We start from the raw sequence: 6,244 nt of genomic DNA, 5'->3' as shown, positions 1-6,244 counted from the left end.
AATGGAAAGATTTTTAGGTTACAATTTTAATTGAAACCAGCTAACTTTCTACAAGCACAAAATCCAATGGACTTAAAATTCTAATGCTTTATATATCATGCTAAATTAATTTTTGGTCCATATCAGTGACTAGGTTCAGTTTTATAATTTTTGCTCAATAATATTTTCCATAGAGATGTCTATATATTTACATATTTTCTCTTAATTTTTTTCACACCATCTTATTTAATTGTTGCAGTCACCCTGTTAAGTTGAAATTTGTATTCTGTGGCCGAGAAAGGTTGAGGAACTAGGATACATAAGTCCAGTGCAGAGCTGACACCTGGACATGTTAACTTTTATTGGCTACGGAGCACCCATGTTTTGATACTGGTTAAAGTTACATAGGTTTTTCTAAAGACAGAAAGTTCTACTACCTGAAAAGAAAATGGTCCATCAACATTTACCTTCTTGAAACCCAGGTTTTTCATTTCTCTTTTCACTTGATCATCAGTTTCCATGGCCATCAGAATGCTCATGTAAATAACTACCCAGGATGGTCACTCATTTCTCACAGCAATGCGTGGAGGTGATGTTTGTTCTTTTGTTTGTTCGTTCGTTCATTCATTCATTTCTCCAACAGCCCCGTGAAGAACCACTATAATTAACCCTAAGGGGCAGAAGGACCCTCAGGTGACCTTTCCTGTGGCTTAATACTTGGAGACTGTCACTCAGTAGGCTCCTCACATCTATGCAAGGGATGATAAAAGAATATTATAGGGGTGCCTGGGTGGCTCAGTCGGTTAAGCATCTGACTCTGGCTCAGATCACGATCTCAAGGTTGGTGAGTTCGAGCCTTGCATCAGGCTCTGTGCTGACAGCTCAGAGCCTGGAGCCTGCCTCTGATTCTGTGTCTCCCTCTCTCTCTCTGCCCCTTCCTCACCTGCACTCTGTGTCTCTCTCTCTCTCAAAAGTAAATAAAAACATTAAGTTTAAGGAAAAAAAGAATATTCTAAATTAATTGGTAGTTTGGGGTATAAGTATACAGAAACATATGAAAATTCTAATTTTTATGCCTTTTGGGGACTTTGTATTATTTGTCTGTGTGTATATGGACTTACAAAAAGGTTACTAAGGCTCGTTGTAAAATATTGCAATGCTGCAGGCATTCAGGGCACAGAGTGAGAATCTCCAGGAGTTAGGAATCACCCTCTGACCCCCACTGGAGAAGGCCACTTCTTTCATTCTCTGTACAAGACAACATTATGTTATATATGCTAAATTTGAATAGATGATGTTAATGTAAAGTTGCATGAATCTTATTTTGGATTTCCACTTTTTTTTCTATGCATAATTAAGTATATTTAAAATGATTTAAAATAAATTATGAGTCATACCTCAGCCTTTCTTAACGAGAGAGATGAGATGTGATGTGTCAAAATTGAGTTAAATCCATAATCTCTGCGGATGTGCTTTTGACTTGCACATAACGAGAAGCAGGCAGACGAAAGTGAGGCGGCTTCACACACCATATCGACATTCAACAACGAGAAGGTCAGAGCAGGGAGTTGATGTCAATATGTTCATCCTCTATTGCAATAAAGCTGTCCCAGCAACTGCAACCCCAACTGCTTTTTCCCCTCCTACGGGTGAGAAATGTGCCATTCAGACCCTTACTTCCTCCTGTGAAATTACAATGCTTTAACACAGGTTTCATTGTTTTCCGATAATATCGATATAATCTAGATTTCAGGTTTCAAAGACAAACTTAAACTCACACACCCCATAGGGCTTTGTTTGACAAAAAGACTACGAGACGGCAGCTGAGATGCCTATTCTGCCACATGAAAATTACCAAATAATTGCATGGCAGGTGTCATCGTTCTGAAAATCATAAAATGTGTGTAGCTCTCTCTTTTGTTTTCCAGTGTTTTACTGGGGATGCTTTTCTTGGGGACATCACTAGCTGTTTTGAACACTGGGAAAATGTTTTTCCTCTGCCTTCCTTTTTGCCAAAGAGAGGATAGACAGAAGCCACAATAAAAAACACATGACACTATTATAATCCATTTCCCACCGGGGAAACTACATTAGAATGGGCGAAATGCACAGGCACAGACATGCCTCCCCAGCTTAGAAAGTTACTCAGTTGGTAGTTTTGGCAGCAGAAGAACCATAAAAGTGGGGAAAGCGGGGCTTCCTGGAGGCCTGCATGCCCGAGACGCCTTCCCCAGGGTAAATCAGCCCAGAACAAACGCTCATTACTCAGACATCTGTTCCCCACTGGTGACACCGAGGCCAGGTGATATATGAACCCTTCTGAAGACAGGGAAAGATCGAAGGAATCGGAGAGAGGAGCCCACAATGACCTCCCTCAACTACTACAGGGCCTGCATGCTTTACAACTTGGCCCGACCCACCAAGCGTCCATTTTTAAAAAGTCACTTCTTGGAAAAGCGGAGAATTAAAAAAAATTAAGAACTATTTCACAAGGAGGCAGTTTCTATTTATATCCAGCACAAACCAATTTAGAAAACTGGTCTTCCATCCACTGTCCAGTGCTTTCACAGAGCAGCCTGCCAGAGGCCATTAGTGCACCATCCTCACAAATGGAGAAGCGGCAGTGGTCTGATTCCCCCAGAGCCAGACTGGCGTTTGAACTTGCCCGCTTGCACTCTCTCCTAGATCGCCTGATGATTGACACGTCCGTGTGCACGGTGAATTGTGGTCACTTCCCCTCAGAATAGGATCCAGCGAACAACCTGAAGGGATCACGATATAAAGAAAGATCATGCTTTGGTGTTGGGTGGGATATGCAAATAAGAATGAGAATAGCTGGCTTTAGTGCTGTCAGAGTGCTGTGTTTTATTTGAGAAATGAGACAAAATCTTCCTATGATCAGCCACTCCATGTGACATCCCAACCCACACTCTGCTACTGACATTTTACCTCCCACTGAACAGCCCGGCTGTTGTAACATTTTCAGGATTCTTAATTTATGTCTTGCAGGATCTAAAATCAGATGGCAGGAACTTTAAGAAAATAACCAGTGTTGACAGGCACCTTTATACTTCAAGAAGCTGGTACACCTGAGTGCTACTAGGAGTTGGGGAATGTTTTCTACTTATTTCTTGAATATATGTCCAGAAGACAGTAGAACGGAAACAAAGAGCTGTCCTAAATCATTTAATTTTCTCTTTTCAATCCATACTCTGTGAAACACCTTTCCTTCCACCTGGTATTTTTTAACAAGCTTATGCCCCTTTCTTACTATGAGTCATTCCAGCATTTAAAAAATTAATTGATTAATTACATTAATCAAGAAAAGACTTCTACATATCATCAAGAACTGTGGAAAAATAAAATGAGTGAAAGGTAAGATCAGCAAGTTAACATTTGTGTAAGCTTTGTAACTTACTGACCTGTTGGGGCGCCTGGGTGGCTCAGTCGGTTGGGCGTCCGACTTCGGCTCAGGTCATGATCTCACGGTCCGTGAGTTCGAGCCTCGCGTCGGGCTCTGTGCTGTCAGTTCAGAGCCTGGAGCCTGCTTCGGATTCTGTCTCCCTCTCTCTCTGCCCTTCCCCCACTCACGCTCTGTCTCTATAAAAAAAAATGAATAAACATTAAAAAAAATTTATAACTTACTGAACTGTTGATTCTCAGAACACTAGTGAGGGGAAAATATGGTGATGATGATGATGATGATGATGATGATGATTCCTACCTTACAGAAGAGGCAAGGGAAGCTCCGAAAATGGAAATGAGTAGTTGCAAACCCCTCAGCCTTGAAGAAATCGCAACTGCAACTCAAACCCAAATTGCATGTTCTTTCCACGATACCACGCTGTTGCTTTGTAACAGCAGCGACTTTGGATGAGCTGATCATATGAATGTGCCTGAAACCTTTGCTCTTAAGAGCACTGGCAGTGCTGAACACTTGGGGTTCTCGGGCTTATACCTGGCAAAGTCGGGATGCTGGTATATACCCGAGATCTGGAGCACTCAGCCTTCATCCTCTTCAGAATGGATTTATGTCTATTCTCTATCACGTAGTGCTTCAGAGTACGGGTTTTGAGCCAGATGACTAGGTCTGCTACTAACTAGTAGCTGACCTGGGCAAGCCACTTAACTTTTCTGGGCCTTTTCCTGTATTATAAGATGAGGACGATAATAACACTTGCCTCATAGCATTGTTGTAAAGATTAAATGAGTTTATTTGTGCAAAATGCTATATAAAGGTTAGTATCATCTATCGGTTTTCTACATGCTTTCATAAATGCATTATAATATGCTTGTGAAAACCTGCAGTTAGACGACAAAGCTAAGAAAAGCCTTGCTCTATCCCCGGAGGTAGGAAACTAGTATACTCCTTTCATACAGTACCTTGCACATAGCAGAGGCTTAAAAGACATATTATTTTTTTGAGTATAGTTGACACAATGTTACATTAATTTCAGGTGTACAACAGAGTGTTTGGACAAGTTAATATATTATGCTATGTTTACTGCAGGTGTAGCCACTCTCTGTTCCAAAAGATCACTATTACAATATCATTGCTCTATTCCTTCTGCTATGCCTTTTATTCCTGTGACTTATTCATTCTGTAACTGGAGGCCTGTATCTCCCACTCCCCTTCACCCATTTAGCCCAACCTCCCACCCCTCTCCCCTCGGGGTATTTATTTATAGGTCTGATTCTGCTTTTTATTTGCTTATTCGAATTTTTTTACATTCTACTTATGAGTGAAATCATATAGTATTTGTCTTTTCCAGTCTGACTTATTTCACTAAGCATAATACCTTCTAGATCCATCAATATTGTCACAAATGGCAAGATCTTTCTTTTTTACGGTTGTGTAATATTCCATTATAATCTATCTATCTATCTACACACACACATTCCTTATTAATTTGTCTATTGATGGACACATAGGTTGCTTCCATATTTTGCCTATTGTAAATAATGCTGCAATAAACGGGGCTGCATACGTATCTTTTCAAATTAGTGTTTTCATTTTCTTTGGGTAAATACTAGTGGAATTATTCAATCATATGGTATTTCCATTTTTAATTTAAAAATATATTGAACTAAAATGAATACTACTGGAACTTAAAATGGTAGTCCTAGATCTTCCAAGTTCAAGGTCCAAAGTTTTCTTTTCTTTTTTAAATTTATTTATTTTTTTTGAGAGAGAGAGAGAGAGAGAGAGGAGAGAGAGAAAGAGAGACTACAAGTCGGGGGGGGGGGCGGGCAGAGAGTAGAGAGGGAGGGAGAGAGAATCCCAAGCAGCCTCTGTGCTGTCAGCACTCAGCTGCATGGGCGGCTCCATCCCGGAACCATGAGATCATGACCTGAGCTGAAATCAAGACTTGGAGGCTTAACTGACTGAGCCACCAGATGCCCCTCAAGGATTTTTCAAGTATTTTCAAGTATTTTTAGTCTACTTTCCCTCTACTCCCCACCTCATTCATCTCAAAGGGCAGAGGCCTGAAAAAGGATGAATAACCAACCAATTCCCATAAAACTCAAGTAAGAATAAAAACTAGTTCTGAGAAACTTTGCAAAATATACATCCTGGTGCTTGAAGTTTAGGACACTAGGTATTTCTTCTGCACAAAGCACAAGAGGTTATCTTTATATTATTGGGGCGAAACCCCTAACAGCCAGCCCTCTGTACTAAAAAGCTTTCAGCAAAAGATTCCACATTTTCTTATTTGCTCCCCCACTCCCAGGCTGCCGGAGAAGCCCGGCGGACGGGTTCATACTCCGACTGAGTGAGAGCTGGGCGCTTCACCAGGTGACCAAAGGAAGGAAGGAAAGAAATAAGACTGAGCAAAGTTTGGTAAAGGAAGAGAAGCCTTCAAACCAAGAACCAAGTGGCAGCCCCTCAACACTAGCTCTCCCCGCCCCTCCCGCCCAAACCCCGCCCAGGGCCCGCGCCACTCAACCCCGCCCAGGGCTCGCCCCACTCAACCCCGCCCAGGGCCTGCCCACTCAACCCGGGCGAGTCCCGTAGCCTCCATCCTGGTTTCGTGGGGCGCTTGCGCATTTTTAAGGCGTCTTGGCACTGCCCGAATCTAAATGTGGGTAAGGGGCAGGGAACTTCGTGGTTTCTACAGATCCCCCTCCGGCGGCTTTCTGCACTCTCCAAGAGCTTGTTTTTTTGTTTTTGCCTTTCTTGTCATGAGACCCCGGTTTCTTCTTCCCTGATATACTGAAGAGGGCATGTTATAAATTAGGCGATATCCGGGCAGCCCGTCTCCTG

General features: G+C 42.0%; 1 long non-coding RNA gene across 1 annotated transcript; it reads right to left on the bottom strand.

Annotated features, from left to right (window-relative positions):
• Positions 1-319: 319 nt before the first annotated feature.
• LOC131484682 (uncharacterized) lies at positions 320-6,141 on the bottom strand. Its single transcript, XR_009248393.1, has 3 exons — positions 5,979-6,141; positions 3,402-3,579; positions 320-2,741 (listed from the first exon to the last, which is right to left on the bottom strand). It is a non-coding gene; the product is annotated as an uncharacterized LOC131484682 (long non-coding RNA).
• Between the last annotated feature and the right edge of the window lie 103 nt (positions 6,142-6,244).

The sequence above is a fragment of the Neofelis nebulosa genome, chromosome 9 (assembly GCF_028018385.1).
Source record: "Neofelis nebulosa isolate mNeoNeb1 chromosome 9, mNeoNeb1.pri, whole genome shotgun sequence".
Lineage (NCBI taxonomy): Eukaryota > Metazoa > Chordata > Mammalia > Carnivora > Felidae > Neofelis > Neofelis nebulosa.
Note: the sequence above shows the minus strand (reverse complement) of the source record. Positions and strands in the feature narration are given on the sequence as shown.